Source organism: Oncorhynchus mykiss, unplaced genomic scaffold (assembly GCF_013265735.2).
Source record: "Oncorhynchus mykiss isolate Arlee unplaced genomic scaffold, USDA_OmykA_1.1 un_scaffold_498, whole genome shotgun sequence".
Taxonomy (NCBI): Eukaryota; Metazoa; Chordata; class Actinopteri; order Salmoniformes; family Salmonidae; genus Oncorhynchus; species Oncorhynchus mykiss.
This window is the reverse complement of record NW_023493945.1, coordinates 41,981-59,685: the sequence shown is the minus strand read 5'-3', so window position 1 is coordinate 59,685 and position 17,705 is coordinate 41,981.

The window sequence follows — 17,705 nt, the reverse complement described above, 5'->3', positions numbered from 1 at the left end:
CTTCAATCGATAAAAAACATATTCTGTTTGGAGGAATGGTCTCAGATCCTTCAATCGATAAAAAAACATATTCTGTTTGGAGGAATGGTCTCAGATCCTTCAATCGATAAAAAAACATATTCTGTGTGGAGGAATGGTCTCAGATCCTTCAATCGATAAAAAAACATATTCTGTTTGGAGGAATGGTCTCAGATCCTTCAATCGATAAAAAACATATTCTGTTTGGAGGAATGGTCTCAGATCCTTCAATCGATAAAAAACATATTCTGTGTGGAGGAATGGTCTCAGATCCTTCAATCGATAAAAAAACATATTCTGTGTGGAGGAATGGTCTCAGATCCTTCAATCGATAAAAAACATATTCTGTTTGGAGGAATGGTCTCAGATCCTTCAATCGATAAAAAACATATTCTGTTTGGAGGAATGGTCTCAGATCCTTCAATCGATAAAAAACATATTCTGTTTGGAGGAATGGTCTCAGATCCTTCAATCGATAAAAAAACATATTCTGTTTGGAGGAATGGTCTCAGATCCTTCAATCGATAAAAAACATATTCTGTTTGGAGGAATGGTCTCAGATCCTTCAATCGATAAAAAACATATTCTGTGTGGAGGAATGGTCTCAGATCCTTCAATCAATAAAAAACATATTCTGTTTGGAGGAATGGTCTCAGATCCTTCAATCGATAAAAAACATATTCTGTTTGGAGGAATGGTCTCAGATCCTTCAATCGATAAACAACATATTCTGTTTGGAGGAATGGTCTCAGATCCTTCAATCGATAAAAAACATATTCTGTTTGGAGAAATGGTCTCAGATCCTTCAATCGATAAAAAACATATTCTGTGTGGAGGAATGGTCTCAGATCCTTCAATCGATAAAAAAACATATTCTGTTTGGAGGAATGGTCTCAGATCCTTCAATCGATAAAAAAAACATATTCTGTGTGGAGGAATGGTCTCAGATCCTTCAATCGATAAAAAACATATTCTGTTTGGAGGAATGGTCTCAGATCCTTCAATCGATAAAAAACATATTCTGTTTGGAGGAATGGTCTCAGATCCTTCAATCGATAAAAAACATATTCTGTGTGGAGGAATGGTCTCAGATCCTTCAATCGATAAAAAACATATTCTGTTTGGAGGAATGGTCTCAGATCCTTCAATCGATAAAAAACATATTCTGTTTGGAGGAATGGTCTCAGATCCTTCAATCGATAAAAAACATATTCTGTGTGGAGGAATGGTCTCAGATCCTTCAATCGATAAAAAACATATTCTGTTTGGAGGAATGGTCTCAGATCCTTCAATCGATAAAAAACATATTCTGTTTGGAGGAATGGTCTCAGATCCTTCAATCGATAAACAACATATTCTGTTTGGAGGAATGGTCTCAGATCCTTCAATCGATAAAAAACATATTCTGTTTGGAGAAATGGTCTCAGATCCTTCAATCGATAAAAAACATATTCTGTGTGGAGGAATGGTCTCAGATCCTTCAATCGATAAAAAAACATATTCTGTTTGGAGGAATGGTCTCAGATCCTTCAATCGATAAAAAAAACATATTCTGTGTGGAGGAATGGTCTCAGATCCTTCAATCGATAAAAAACATATTCTGTGTGGAGGAATGGTCTCAGATCCTTCAATCGATAAAAAACATATTCTGTTTGGAGGAATGGTCTCAGATCCTTCAATCGATAAAAAACATATTCTGTTTGGAGGAATGGTCTCAGATCCTTCAATCGATAAACAACATATTCTGTTTGGAGGAATGGTCTCAGATCCTTCAATCGATAAAAAACATATTCTGTGTGGAGGAATGGTCTCAGATCCTTCAATCGATAAAAAAAAACATGATATAAAAAGTGCTTTTATCCTCGCAAGGGGACGGTGCACAAAGTATTTAAAACAAGGTGCCAATCATTTTGGATTTTAGAGTTAGATTTTTGTATTACTAAACTAAATATCTTTCTCTGAGTCATTGTTTTACTATAAAATTATATAATTTCCTACTCTTTTTTTGTTGTTGCATACAATATAGCTCAGTATTTTTTGTTCATTTTTTTTTTATCAAGGGTGCAAATAATTTCTATTTCACAAAAAGTAGCAGACTCATACTTGTCCAACAAACATTGGCCTTTTCTAGTTTTTCTGTTTGGCTCCAATATCAGTCTCAAAGAAAAGCCAACGTGGCAGTACAGTTATTTCAATGCAGAGAACATTCATGACAAGACTCCTCTTCTCCTTCGATGTCCTGTTAGAAGTGCTAAAAATGGAATCTCTCAATATAAATAGTCAACTCTCTACCCATCACAACGTTGATCATGTCCATTAACAGTATTGAAACTATGTATGACTGGACAATATAGTGCTCGTATGTTTTGACTGTTGCTGGGTCAGGGTAGCCTAGTGGTTAGAGTGTTGGACTAGTAACCGAAAGGTTGCAAGTTCATATCCCCGAGCTGACAAGGTACACTGTTCCTAGGCTGTCATTTAAAATAAGAATTTGTTCTAAACTGACTTGCCTAGTTAAATAAAGGTTTTAAAAAAAAGTACTGTGCTTTCTGTCTGTCTTATGGTCGTGTTTATAAAAAGCATGGCCTGGGAAAACGGTCCAACTGTTCTATCAGAAACATAACAAAAACAGACCACGCTGTGTTCTGATTTCATCACTTTCAGTCTTGATTTGTTTTTGAATTCATTTATGTGTTTATGTAGAAATTGAGGCATGCAGCTTTGTTGTATTTAATATAACCATTTAGTCTGCTCTCTCTTCTCTCTGACACTGTTATGATGTTGGCCCATATAGGTCATCTACTGCTGCAGTTCTCTACCAGTCTACCAGTTATCTAACCGGTCAGATGGTGTGTGAGTGAGAGTGAGTGAGTGAGTGAGTGAGTGAGTGAGTGAGTGAGTGAGTGAGTGGCAGTTAGAGAGGCAGTTAGAGAGGCAGTTAGAGAGAGAGAGAAAGAGAGAGAACAGGAGGGGGGATTTGAGAGAGATAGACCTGAGACAGGAGAGAGAACGAGAGAGGCAGAGGCAGAGAGAGGGAGGGAGAGATGGGCCTACTACAGAGACACAGAGAGAGAGAGCGAGAGAGATGGGCATACTAGAGAGAAGGAGAGAGAGAGAGAGAGAGAGAGAGAAGGAGAGAGAGAGAGATGGGCCTTCTACATAGAGAGAGAGGGAGAGAGGCACATAGAGAGAGCAATAGAGTAAGAGAGAGAGAGAGAGAGCTAAAGAGAGAGCTAAAGAGAGAGAGCTAAAGAGAGAGAGCTAAAGAGAGAGAGAGCTAAAGAGAGAGAGAGAAAGAGAGAGAGAGAGAGAGACAGAGAGAGAGAGAGAGAGAGAGGAAGAGATAGATAGATGAGTTGGCAGTGGTAAAGGAGGAGGTAGAGGAGGAGGTAGATAACCAGAGGTCAGTGGTAGAGGAGGAGGTAGAGGAGGTAGAGGAGGAGGTAGATAACCAGAGGTTAGTGGTAGAGGAGGAGGTAGAGGAGGAGGTAGATAACCAGAGGTCAGTGGTAGAGGAGGAGGTAGAGGAGGAGGTAGAGGAGGAGGTAGATAACCAGAGGTCAGTGGTAGAGGAGGAGGTAGAGGAGGAGGTAGAGGAGGTAGATAACCAGAGGTCAGTGGTAGAGGAGGAGATAGAGGAGGAGGTAGAGGAGGAGGTAGATAACCAGAGGTCAGTGGTAGAGGAGGAGGTAGAAGAGGAGGTAGAGGAGGTAGATAACCAGAGGTCAGTGGTAGAGGAGGAGGTAGAGGAGGAGGTAGAGGAGGAGGTAGATAACCAGAGGTTAGTGGTAGAGGAGGAGGTAGAGGAGGAGGTAGATAACCAGAGGTCAGTGGTAGAGGAGGAGGTAGAGGAGGAGGTAGAAAACCAGAGGTCAGTGGTAGAGGAGGAGGTAGAGGAGGAGGTAGATAACCAGAGGTTAGTGGTAGAGGAGGAGGTAGAGGAGGAGGTAGATAACCAGAGGTTAGTGGTAGAGGAGGAGGTAGAGGAGGAGGTAGAGGAGGAGGTAGATAACCAGAGGTCAGTGGTAGAGGAGGAGGTAGAGGAGGAGGTAGAAAACCAGAGGTCAGTGGTAGAGGAGGAGGTAGAGGAGGAGGTAGATAACCAGAGGTTAGTGGTAGAGGAGGAGGTAGAGGAGGAGGTAGAGGAGGAGGTAGAGGAGGAGGTAGAAAACCAGAGGTCAGTGGTAGAGGAGGAGGTAGAGGAGGAGGTAGATAACCAAAGGTTAGTGGTAGAGGAGGAGGTAGAGGAGGAGGTAAAGGAGGAGGTAGATAACCAGAGGTCAGTGGTAGAGGAGGAGGTAGAGGAGGAGGTAGATAACCAGAGGTCAGTGGTAGAGGAGGAGGTAGAGGAGGAGGTAGATAACCAGAGGTCAGTGGTAGAGGAGGAGGTAGAGGAGGAGGTAGATAACCAGAGGTCAGTGGTAGAGGAGGAGGTAAAGGAGGAGGTAGATAACCAGAGGTCAGTGGTAGAGGAGGAGGTAGAGGAGGAGGTAGATAACCAGAGGTCAGTGGTAGAGGAGGAGGTAGAGGAGGAGGTAAAGGAGGAGGTAGATAACCAGAGGTCAGTGGTAGAGGAGGAGGTAGAGGAGGAGGTAGAAAACCAGAGGTCAGTGGTAGAGGAGGAGGTAGAGGAGGAGGTAGATAACCAGAGGTTAGTGGTAGAGGAGGAGGTAGAGGAGGAGGTAAAGGAGGAGGTAGATAACCAGAGGTCAGTGGTAGAGGAGGAGGTAGAGGAGGAGGTAGATAACCAGAGGTCAGTGGTAGAGGAGGAGGTAGAGGAGGAGGTAGATAACCAGAGGTCAGTGGTAGAGGAGGAGGTAGAGGAGGAGGTAGATAACCAGAGGTCAGTGGTAGAGGAGGAGGTAAAGGAGGAGGTAGATAACCAGAGGTCAGTGGTAGAGGAGGAGGTAGAGGAGGAGGTAGATAACCAGAGGTCAGTGGTAGAGGAGGAGGTAGAGGAGGAGGTAGATAACCAGAGGTCAGTGGTAGAGGAGGAGGTAGAGGAGAGAGAGAGAAAGAGAGAGAACAGGAGGGGGGATTTGAGAGAGATAGACCTGAGACAGGAGAGAGAACGAGAGAGGCAGAGGCAGAGAGAGGGAGGGAGAGAGAGATGGGCCTACTACAGAGACACAGAGAGAGAGAGCGAGAGAGATGGGCATACTAGAGAGAAGGAGAGAGAGAGAGAGAGAGAGAGAGAGAAGGAGAGAGAGAGAGATGGGCCTTCTACATAGAGAGAGAGGGAGAGAGGCACATAGAGAGAGCAATAGAGTAAGAGAGAGAGAGAGAGAGCTAAAGAGAGAGCTAAAGAGAGAGAGCTAAAGAGAGAGAGCTAAAGAGAGAGAGAGCTAAAGAGAGAGAGAGAAAGAGAGAGAGAGAGAGAGAGAGACAGAGAGAGAGAGAGAGAGAGAGGAAGAGATAGATAGATGAGTTGGCAGTGGTAAAGGAGGAGGTAGAGGAGGAGGTAGATAACCAGAGGTCAGTGGTAGAGGAGGAGGTAGAGGAGGTAGAGGAGGAGGTAGATAACCAGAGGTTAGTGGTAGAGGAGGAGGTAGAGGAGGAGGTAGATAACCAGAGGTCAGTGGTAGAGGAGGAGGTAGAGGAGGAGGTAGAGGAGGAGGTAGATAACCAGAGGTCAGTGGTAGAGGAGGAGGTAGAGGAGGAGGTAGAGGAGGTAGATAACCAGAGGTCAGTGGTAGAGGAGGAGATAGAGGAGGAGGTAGAGGAGGAGGTAGATAACCAGAGGTCAGTGGTAGAGGAGGAGGTAGAAGAGGAGGTAGAGGAGGTAGATAACCAGAGGTCAGTGGTAGAGGAGGAGGTAGAGGAGGAGGTAGAGGAGGAGGTAGATAACCAGAGGTTAGTGGTAGAGGAGGAGGTAGAGGAGGAGGTAGATAACCAGAGGTCAGTGGTAGAGGAGGAGGTAGAGGAGGAGGTAGAGGAGGTAGATAACCAGAGGTCAGTGGTAGAGGAGGAGATAGAGGAGGAGGTAGAGGAGGAGGTAGATAACCAGAGGTCAGTGGTAGAGGAGGAGGTAGAAGAGGAGGTAGAGGAGGTAGATAACCAGAGGTCAGTGGTAGAGGAGGAGGTAGAGGAGGAGGTAGAGGAGGAGGTAGATAACCAGAGGTTAGTGGTAGAGGAGGAGGTAGAGGAGGAGGTAGATAACCAGAGGTCAGTGGTAGAGGAGGAGGTAGAGGAGGAGGTAGAAAACCAGAGGTCAGTGGTAGAGGAGGAGGTAGAGGAGGAGGTAGATAACCAGAGGTTAGTGGTAGAGGAGGAGGTAGAGGAGGAGGTAGAGGAGGAGGTAGAGGAGGAGGTAGAAAACCAGAGGTCAGTGGTAGAGGAGGAGGTAGAGGAGGAGGTAGATAACCAAAGGTTAGTGGTAGAGGAGGAGGTAGAGGAGGAGGTAAAGGAGGAGGTAGATAACCAGAGGTCAGTGGTAGAGGAGGAGGTAGAGGAGGAGGTAGATAACCAGAGGTCAGTGGTAGAGGAGGAGGTAGAGGAGGAGGTAGATAACCAGAGGTCAGTGGTAGAGGAGGAGGTAGAGGAGGAGGTAGATAACCAGAGGTCAGTGGTAGAGGAGGAGGTAAAGGAGGAGGTAGATAACCAGAGGTCAGTGGTAGAGGAGGAGGTAGAGGAGGAGGTAGATAACCAGAGGTCAGTGGTAGAGGAGGAGGTAGAGGAGGAGGTAAAGGAGGAGGTAGATAACCAGAGGTCAGTGGTAGAGGAGGAGGTAGAGGAGGAGGTAGAAAACCAGAGGTCAGTGGTAGAGGAGGAGGTAGAGGAGGAGGTAGATAACCAGAGGTTAGTGGTAGAGGAGGAGGTAGAGGAGGAGGTAAAGGAGGAGGTAGATAACCAGAGGTCAGTGGTAGAGGAGGAGGTAGAGGAGGAGGTAGATAACCAGAGGTCAGTGGTAGAGGAGGAGGTAGAGGAGGAGGTAGATAACCAGAGGTCAGTGGTAGAGGAGGAGGTAGAGGAGGAGGTAGATAACCAGAGGTCAGTGGTAGAGGAGGAGGTAAAGGAGGAGGTAGATAACCAGAGGTCAGTGGTAGAGGAGGAGGTAGAGGAGGAGGTAGATAACCAGAGGTCAGTGGTAGAGGAGGAGGTAGAGGAGGAGGTAGATAACCAGAGGTCAGTGGTAGAGGAGGAGGTAGAGGAGAGAGAGAGAAAGAGAGAGAACAGGAGGGGGGATTTGAGAGAGATAGACCTGAGACAGGAGAGAGAACGAGAGAGGCAGAGGCAGAGAGAGGGAGGGAGAGAGAGATGGGCCTACTACAGAGACACAGAGAGAGAGAGCGAGAGAGATGGGCATACTAGAGAGAAGGAGAGAGAGAGAGAGAGAGAGAGAGAGAAGGAGAGAGAGAGAGATGGGCCTTCTACATAGAGAGAGAGGGAGAGAGGCACATAGAGAGAGCAATAGAGTAAGAGAGAGAGAGAGAGAGCTAAAGAGAGAGCTAAAGAGAGAGAGCTAAAGAGAGAGAGCTAAAGAGAGAGAGAGCTAAAGAGAGAGAGAGAAAGAGAGAGAGAGAGAGAGAGACAGAGAGAGAGAGAGAGAGAGAGGAAGAGATAGATAGATGAGTTGGCAGTGGTAAAGGAGGAGGTAGAGGAGGAGGTAGATAACCAGAGGTCAGTGGTAGAGGAGGAGGTAGAGGAGGTAGAGGAGGAGGTAGATAACCAGAGGTTAGTGGTAGAGGAGGAGGTAGAGGAGGAGGTAGATAACCAGAGGTCAGTGGTAGAGGAGGAGGTAGAGGAGGAGGTAGAGGAGGAGGTAGATAACCAGAGGTCAGTGGTAGAGGAGGAGGTAGAGGAGGAGGTAGAGGAGGTAGATAACCAGAGGTCAGTGGTAGAGGAGGAGATAGAGGAGGAGGTAGAGGAGGAGGTAGATAACCAGAGGTCAGTGGTAGAGGAGGAGGTAGAAGAGGAGGTAGAGGAGGTAGATAACCAGAGGTCAGTGGTAGAGGAGGAGGTAGAGGAGGAGGTAGAGGAGGAGGTAGATAACCAGAGGTTAGTGGTAGAGGAGGAGGTAGAGGAGGAGGTAGATAACCAGAGGTCAGTGGTAGAGGAGGAGGTAGAGGAGGAGGTAGAAAACCAGAGGTCAGTGGTAGAGGAGGAGGTAGAGGAGGAGGTAGATAACCAGAGGTTAGTGGTAGAGGAGGAGGTAGAGGAGGAGGTAGATAACCAGAGGTTAGTGGTAGAGGAGGAGGTAGAGGAGGAGGTAGAGGAGGAGGTAGATAACCAGAGGTCAGTGGTAGAGGAGGAGGTAGAGGAGGAGGTAGAAAACCAGAGGTCAGTGGTAGAGGAGGAGGTAGAGGAGGAGGTAGATAACCAGAGGTTAGTGGTAGAGGAGGAGGTAGAGGAGGAGGTAGAGGAGGAGGTAGAGGAGGAGGTAGAAAACCAGAGGTCAGTGGTAGAGGAGGAGGTAGAGGAGGAGGTAGATAACCAAAGGTTAGTGGTAGAGGAGGAGGTAGAGGAGGAGGTAAAGGAGGAGGTAGATAACCAGAGGTCAGTGGTAGAGGAGGAGGTAGAGGAGGAGGTAGATAACCAGAGGTCAGTGGTAGAGGAGGAGGTAGAGGAGGAGGTAGATAACCAGAGGTCAGTGGTAGAGGAGGAGGTAGAGGAGGAGGTAGATAACCAGAGGTCAGTGGTAGAGGAGGAGGTAAAGGAGGAGGTAGATAACCAGAGGTCAGTGGTAGAGGAGGAGGTAGAGGAGGAGGTAGATAACCAGAGGTCAGTGGTAGAGGAGGAGGTAGAGGAGGAGGTAAAGGAGGAGGTAGATAACCAGAGGTCAGTGGTAGAGGAGGAGGTAGAGGAGGAGGTAGAAAACCAGAGGTCAGTGGTAGAGGAGGAGGTAGAGGAGGAGGTAGATAACCAGAGGTTAGTGGTAGAGGAGGAGGTAGAGGAGGAGGTAAAGGAGGAGGTAGATAACCAGAGGTCAGTGGTAGAGGAGGAGGTAGAGGAGGAGGTAGATAACCAGAGGTCAGTGGTAGAGGAGGAGGTAGAGGAGGAGGTAGATAACCAGAGGTCAGTGGTAGAGGAGGAGGTAGAGGAGGAGGTAGATAACCAGAGGTCAGTGGTAGAGGAGGAGGTAAAGGAGGAGGTAGATAACCAGAGGTCAGTGGTAGAGGAGGAGGTAGAGGAGGAGGTAGATAACCAGAGGTCAGTGGTAGAGGAGGAGGTAGAGGAGGAGGTAGATAACCAGAGGTCAGTGGTAGAGGAGGAGGTAGAGGAGGAGGTAGATAACCAGAGGTCAGTGGTAGAGGAGGAGGTAGAGGAGGAGGTAGATAACCAGAGGTCAGTGGTAGAGGAGGAGGAGGTAGATAACCAGAGGTTAGTGGTAGAGGAGGAGATAGAGGAGGAGGTAGATAACCAGAGGTCAGTGGTAGAGGAGGAGGTAGAGGAGGAGGTAGAGGAGGTAGATAACCAGAGGTCAGTGGTAGAGGAGGAGATAGAGGAGGAGGTAGAGGAGGAGGTAGTCTCAGTTGTGAGGCTTGCATCTAATTGTTGTATAAAATGAATGAGTAAAGATGAAACTATTTATGAAATGATGTAATGTGATTTTAAACTGTTTAATGCAGGAAACTCCAATTGCCTTTGGAGTTTAACTAAATCATTGGCCCGCCCCATGAGCACAGACATTGATCTGGCATCGTGGGACAGCCCCTTTCTGCTCTTCCGAATATAACCCCCACCATGGGAATTTATCTTCAGACCATGTTTCTCTCAATTACGAGAGGGCTAAGGTTTTAGTAGAGGCCATCTTACCTCGATACCCGAGAGGGCTAAGGTTTGAGTAGATTGCTGAGATCTTAACCATACCACGTGGTTAAACTCTGAGACTATCGATACAGACAGAATAAGAACAAATATTTGATACTAATTACTAGTCTGCAGCTAGGAATTCGGTGTAATTGAACGTGATGGCCAACAACCGCCGAAACATCTATTCTATAACAACATTGCTGAATGTTACTCTGAACTATCCATTCTAAGCACGGCAGACAGAGAGAGAGAGCGGACAAACTCTCCAACAGAAACAAACTTTTCAACAGAGATCCCGACGACACACTGAGCGTAAATATATATATATATATTGATTGCAATTGTTCCCGAATGAGTGAGCGTTCATGTGCAAAGGATTAGCATTTCAATTGTTATAATTATCAACTTTGTCGTGTCTCATCTCAGTTGACCCCCACTTCCCTTTTGTCCACCAAGCTGCAATGCTGGTTTATCCCCCTAGGGAAACTCCGTTATCATTTCCTTGTAACTATCTACTGTTTGTTTGTTACTGCATTTCTGGGATTATTTAGTTAGTAAATAAATGATTTAAGACAATTTATGTATGATTCATAGTGAAGACTGGGTTCGTGCAGATAACCAACAATTTACGACGTTTGGAATGAGATTAACGTGAGGTAAAGAATAATTCATTAATTATAAGACTAATTGACCAGATATTAAAATATCTTTAAGTTATTTTAGGAAAATTCTAACTTTGTAATCTGAATATTTTCCTTGGTGCCCCTACTTCCTAGTTAATTACATTTACATGGTTAGACTAATCACGTAATAATAATTACAGAGAATTGATTTGATAAACTAAGTCTTCAGTTTAATGATGCCAAAGACACGACAGCACAAAGCGAGGTCCATACAGAAATGGTTTGTCGAGATCGGTGTGGAAGAACTTGACTGGCCTGCACAGAGCCCTGATCTCAACCCCATCGAACACCTTTGGGATGAAGTGGAACGCTGACTGCTAGCCAGGCCTAATCACCCGACATCAGTGTACGACCTCACTAAGGCTTTTGTTGCTGAATGGAATCAAGCCCTTACAGCAATGTTCCAACATCTAGTGGAAAGCCTTTCCGGAAGATTGGACGCTGCTATAGTGGAGGCAGTTAATGCCCATGATTTTGGAACAAGATGTTCGACTTTTGGTCATGTAGTATATGTTGCCAATGCCAATAAAGCCCTTTGAATGGAATTAAAGTATGTGTGTGTGTGTGTGTGTGTGTGTGTGTGTGTGTGTACACCCTGGTGAGTGCTGAGTATTAGGTTTCTATGTAATTTATTAGCTTGTTATACAAGACCTAGAAAGAGAGAGGGGGGAGGGAGAGGGAGAACAGAAGAGGGGGCAGAGAGAGAGGGGAGGGGTAGAGTGGGGGGGGGGGGGCAGAGAGAGGGGGGAGGGAGAGGGAGAACAGAAGAGGGGGCAGGGAGACAGTGAGAAAGGGCAGACAGTCTGTATAGATAGAATGACAGAGAGAAAGAGACTCAACACAGAGAAAGAAGGAGAGCCAACTGGAGGTGGGTAGAACATTAAGAAAAGAGTTACCTTCACACCTACATGGCAACATGGACTTTTCCACAGCAGCACAGTGAGATATTACATTTCAGTTTTACTCTCCATCTTCTCTGCTGGCTGCAATATTAATGGCCTGAAACAAACAAACAAACAAACAAACAAACAAACAAAGAGAGAGAGAGAGAGAGAGAGCGAGAGAGAGAGAGAGAGAGAGAGAGAGAGAGAGAGAGAGAGAATGAACACAGTAATGTTTGGAGTCATGTCTGGAATAATGTTTGTAATAATGTCTGTGATAATGTCTAGAATAAGGTTTTTAATAATGTCTGTAATAATATCTAGAATAATGTCTAGAATAATGTTTTTAATCATGTCTGTAATAACGTGTAGAATAATGTCTGTAATAATGTTTGTAATCATGTCTAGAATAATGTTTGTAATAATGTCTGTGATAATGTTTTTAATAATGTCTGTAATAGTGTTTGTAATCATGTCTAGAATAATGTTTGTAATAATGTCTGTGATAATGTTTGTAATCATGTCTAGAATAATGTTTGTAATAATGTCTGTGATAATGTTTTTAATAATGTCTGTAATAGTGTTTGTAATCATGTCTAGAATAATGTTTGTAATAATGTCTGTGATAATGTTTTTAATAATGTCTGTAATAGTGTTTGTAATCATGTCTAGAATAATGTTTGTAATAATGTCTGTAATAATGTTTGTAATCATGTCTAGAATAATGTTTGTAATAATGTCTGTGATAATGTTTTTAATAATGTCTGTAATAGTGTTTTTAATATTGTCTAGAATAATAATAATAAACAATTGGCCTAGCGTCGTCCGGGTTAGGAAGGGCTTGGCCGGTAGGGGTGTCCTTGTCTCATCGCGCACCAGTGACTTCTGTGGCGGGCCGGGCGCAGTGCACGCTAACCAAGGTTGCCAGGTGCACGGTGTTTCCTCTGACACATTGAACCTTTACAGTTATGAAACAAGAACATGCTCTGTAACAGGGTGTGTATTTGTGTGAGAACATGCTCTGTAACAGGGTGTGTATTTGTGTGAGAACATGCTCTGTAACAGGGTGTGTATTTGTGTGAGAACATGCTCTATAATAGGGTGTGTATTTGTGTGAGAACATGCTCTGTAACACGGTGTGTATTTCTGTGAGAACATGCTCTGTAACAGGGTGTGTATTTGTGTGAGAACATGCTCTGTAACAGGGTGTGTATTTGTGTGAGAACATGCTCTGTAATAGGGTGTGTATTTGTGTGAGAACATGCTCTGTAACAGGGTGTGTATTTGTGTGAGAACATGCTCTGTAATAGGGTGTGTATTTGTGTGAGAACATGCTCTGTAACAGGGTGTGTATTTGTGTGAGAACATGCTCTGTAACAGGGTGTGTATTTGTGTGAGAACATGCTCTGTAAAGGGTGTGTATTTGTGTGAGAACATGCTCTGTAACAGGGTGTGTATTTGTGTGAGAACATGCTCTGTAACAGGGTGTGTATTTGTGTGAGAACATGCTCTGTAACAGGGTGTGTATTTGTGTGAGAACATGCTCTGTAACAGGGTGTGTATTTGTGTGAGAACATGCTCTGTAACAGGGTGTGTATTTGTGTGAGAACATGCTCTGTAATAGGGTGTGTATTTGTGTGAGAACATGCTCTGTAATAGGGTGTACCCCACATGACACTACCTCCTTTCTGATTCCTCCATATGACTTCAGCCTTTATTTTTGATGTTTTTTTCACTTCAGCCTTTATCTTCGCCCTGCATGACACCAGCATGACATCACCTCAAATGACTTAAACCTGCAGGGTGTTTCTACGGCCAGGGAGCCTGTCTGCTCTGCTTTCTAACAGCAGTGATGTCAGCCCTGCAGAGAGAGGGGAGCGGGGGAACGAGAGAGGGGAAGGAGAAAGATAGAGAGAGATGGAGAAAGAGGGGGGAGAGAGAGAGAGATGAGGGAAGGGGGGGTGACATGGGAAGATGAAATGCTGCAGCACCCCTGCCGTACGTGTCCATAGCTGTGCCAACTCCCCCCCCCACACCTCTTCTGTCTCCTGTCTCGCTCCTCTCGCTACTCTCGCTCCTGTCACTCTCTTCTCTCTCTCCTGTCTCTCTCCTGTCTCTCTCCTGTCTTTCTCCTGTCTCTCTCCCCCTCTCCTGTCTCTCTCCTGTCTCTCCTGTGTCTCTCCTGTGTCTCTCCTGTCTCTCTCCTGTCTCTCTCCCCCTCTCCTGTCTCTCTCCTGTCTCTCCTGTGTCTCTCTTCCTCTCCTGTCTCTCCTCCTCTCCTGTCTCTCCTACTCTCCTGTCTCTCTCCTCCTCTCCTGTCTCTCTTCTTTACACACTCTCTCTACACACTACACACTATCCCTACACACTGTCCCTACACTCTCCCTCTACACACTATCCCTACACACTCTCTCTACACACTACACACTATCCCTACACACTCTCTCTACACACTGTCCCTACACACTCTCTCTACACACATATCAGATCATTACCCATGCATGACACACCTGTATTTTAAATAGCCCTACATGTGTGATTGTCTCCTGTATTTTAAATAGCCCTACATGTGTGATTGTCTCCTGTATTTTAAATAGCCCTACATGTGTGATTGTCCCCTGTATTTTAAATAGCCCTACATGTGTGATTGTCTCGTGTCAGATGCACACAGTGAATTTAGTATAATATAGTATTATTGACGTGGCCAAAGGTTTTGAGAATGACACAAATATTAATTTTCACAAAGTCTGCTGCCTCAGTTTGTATGATGGCAATTTGCATATACTGTTATGAAGAGTGATCAGATGAATTGCAATTAATTGCAAAGTCCCTCTTTGCCATGCAAATGAACTGAATCCCCCAAAAACATTTCCACTGCATTTCAGCCCTGCCACAAAAGGACCAACTGACATCATGTCAGTGATTCTCTCGTTAACACAGGTGTGAGTGTTGACGAGGACAAGGCTGAAGATCACTCTGTCATGCTGATTGAGTTAAAATAACAGACTGGATGCTTCAAAAGGAGGGTGGTGCTTGGAATCATTGTTCTTCCTCTGTCAACCATGGTTACCTGCAAGGAAACACTTGCTGTCATCATTGCTTTGCACAAAAGGGATTCACAGGCAAGGATATTGCTGCCAGTAAGATTGCACCTAAATCAACCATTTATTTGATCCATCAATAGGAGAGCAGTTCAATTGTTGTGAAGAAGGCTTCAGGGCGCCCAAGAAAGTCCAGCCAGCGCCAGGACCGTCTCCTAAAGTTGATTCAGCTGTGGGATCGGGGCACCACCAGCACAGAGCTTGCTCAGGAATGGCAGAAGGCAGGTGTGAGTGCATCTGCACGCACAGGGAGGCAAATACATTTGGAGGATGGCCTGGTGTCAAGAAAGGCAGCAAAGAAGCCACTTCTCTCCAGGAAAAACATCAGGGACAAACTGATACTCTGCAAAAGGTACAGGGATTGGACTGCTGAGGACTGAGGTAAAGTCATTTTCTCTGATGAATCCCCTTTCCAATTGTTTGGGGCATCAGAAAAAAGCTTGTCCGGAGAAGACAAGGTGAGCTCTACCATCAGTCCTGTGTCATGCCAACACGAAAGCATCCTGAGACCATTCATGTGTGGGGTTGCTTCTCAGCCAAGGGAGTGGGCTCACTTACAATTTTGCCTAAGAACACAGCCATGAATAAAGAATGGTACCAACACATCCTCCGAGAGCAACTTCTCCCAACAATCCAGGAACAGTTTGGTAATGAACAATGCCTTCTCCAGCATGATGGAGCACCTTGCCAGAAGGCAAAAGTGACTCGGGGAACAAAACATCTATATTTTGGGTTCATGGCCAGGAAACTCCCCAAACCTTAATCCCATTGAGAACTTCAAATCAAATCAAATTTTATTGGTCACATACACATCGTTAGCAGATGTTAAGGCGAGTGTAGTGAAATGCTTGTGCTTCTAGTTCCGACAATGCAGTAATAACCAACAAGTAATCTAACTAACAATTCCAAAACTACTGTCTTATACAAGGGGATAAAGAATATGTACATAAGGATATATGAATGAGTGATGGTACAGAGCAGCATAGGCAGGATACAGTAGATGGTATCGAGTACAGTATATACATGAGGTGAGTATGTAAACAAAGTGGCATAGTTAAAGTGGCTAGTGATACATGTATTACATAAGGATGCAGTCGATGACATAGAGTACAGTATATACGTATGCATATGAGATGAATAATGTAGGGTAAGTAACATTATATAAGGTAGCATTGTTTAAAGTGGCTAGTGATATATTTACATCATTTCCCATCAATTCCCATTATTAAAGTGGCTGGAGTTGAGTCAGTGTCAGCGTCAGTGTGTTGGCAGCAGCCACTCAATGTTAGTGGTGGCTGTTTAACAGTCTGATGGCCTTGAGATAGAAGCTGTTTTTCAGTCTCTCGGTCCCAGCTTTGATGCACCTGTACTGACCTCGCCTTCTGGATGATAGCGGGGTGAACAGGCAGTGGCTCGGGTGGTTGATGTCCTTGATGATCTTTATGGCCTTCCTGTAACATCGGGTGGTGTAGGTGTCCTGGAGGGCAGGTAGTTTGCCCCCGGTGATGCGTTGTGCAGACCTCACTACCCTCTGGAGAGCCTTACGGTTGTGGGCGGAGCAGTTGCCGTACCAGGCGGTGATACAGCCCGCCAGGATGCTCTCGATTGTGCATCTGTAGAAGTTTGTGAGTGCTTTTGGTGACAAACCGAATTTCTTCAGCCTCCTGAGGTTGAAGAGGCGCTGCTGCGCCTTCTTCACAATGCTGTCTGTGTGAGTGGACCAATTCAGTTTGTCTGTGATGTGTATGCCGAGGAACTTAAAACTTGCTACCCTCTCCACTACTGTTCCATCGATGTGGATAGGGGGGTGTTCCCTCTGCTGTTTCCTGAAGTCCACAATCATCTCCTTAGTTTTGTTGACGTTGAGTGTGAGGTTATTTTCCTGACACCACACTCCGAGGGCCCTCACCTCCTCCCTGTAGGCCGTCTCGTCGTTGTTGGTAATCTGGCCTACCACTGTTGTGTCGTCCGCAAACTTGATGATTGAGTTGGAGGCGTGCGTGGCCACGCAGTCGTGGGTGAACAGGGAGTACAGGAGAGGGCTCAGAACGCACCCTTGTGGGGCCCCAGTGTTGAGGATCAGCGGGGTGGAGATGTTGTTGCCTACCCTCACCACCTGGGGGCGGCCCGTCAGGAAGTCCAGTACCCAGTTGCACAGGGCGGGGTCGAGACCCAGGGTCAAACTCCAAACATTGATTATGCAAGAATGGGCTGCTATCATTCAGGATGTGGCCCAGAAGTTAATTGACAGCATGCCAGGGCGGATTGCAGAGGCCTTGAAAAAGAAGGGTCAACACTGCAAATATTGACTCTTTGCATCAACTTCATGTAATTGTCAATAAAAGCCTTTGACACTTATGAAATGCTTGTAATTATACTTCAGTATTCCATAGCAACATCTGACAAAAATATCTAAAGACACTGAAGCAGCAAACTTTGTGGAAATTAATATTTGTGTCATTCTCCAAACTTTTGGCCACGACTGTACACATGCCTGATATCAGCAGACAGTAGTATAGGGCTGGTCCTGTATGGGACTGTACCCAAATCATACCCACCCAGACTCTAACCCTGGACTCTAACCCCAGACATGAGTCAGCTAATTACACCAGTAAACTTCCACTCTCAGACACTCCAGGGCTCTGTCCCAAATCGAACCCTCACTCTCAGTCACTCCAGGGCTCTGTCCCAAATAGAACCCTGACTCTCAGTCACTCCAGGGCTCTGTCACAAATGAAACCCTCACACTCAGTCACTCCAGGGCTCTGTCCCAAATAGAACCCTGACTCTCAGTCACTCCAGGGCGCTGTCCCAAATCGAACCCTCACACTCAGTCACTCCAGGGCTCTGTCCCAAATCGAACCCTCACTCTCAGTCACTCCAGAGCTCTGTCTCAAATGGAACCCTCACTCTCAGTCACTCCAGGGCTCTGTCCCAAATAGAACCCTCACTCTCAGTCCCTCCAGAGCTCTGTCCAAAATGGAACCCTCACTCTCAGTCACTCCAGGGCTCTGTCCTCACTCTCAGTCACTCCAGGGCTCTGTCCTCACTCTGTCACTCCAGGGCTTTGTCCTCACTCTCAGTCACTCCAGGGCTCTGTCCTCACTCTGTCACTCCAGGGCTCTGTCCTCACTCTTAGTCACTCCAGGGCTCTGTCCTCACTCTCAGTCACTCCAGGGCTCTGTCCTCACTCTCAGTCACTCCAGAGCTCTGTTCTCACTCTCAGTCACTCCAGGGCTCTGTCCTCACTCTGTCACTCCAGGGCTCTG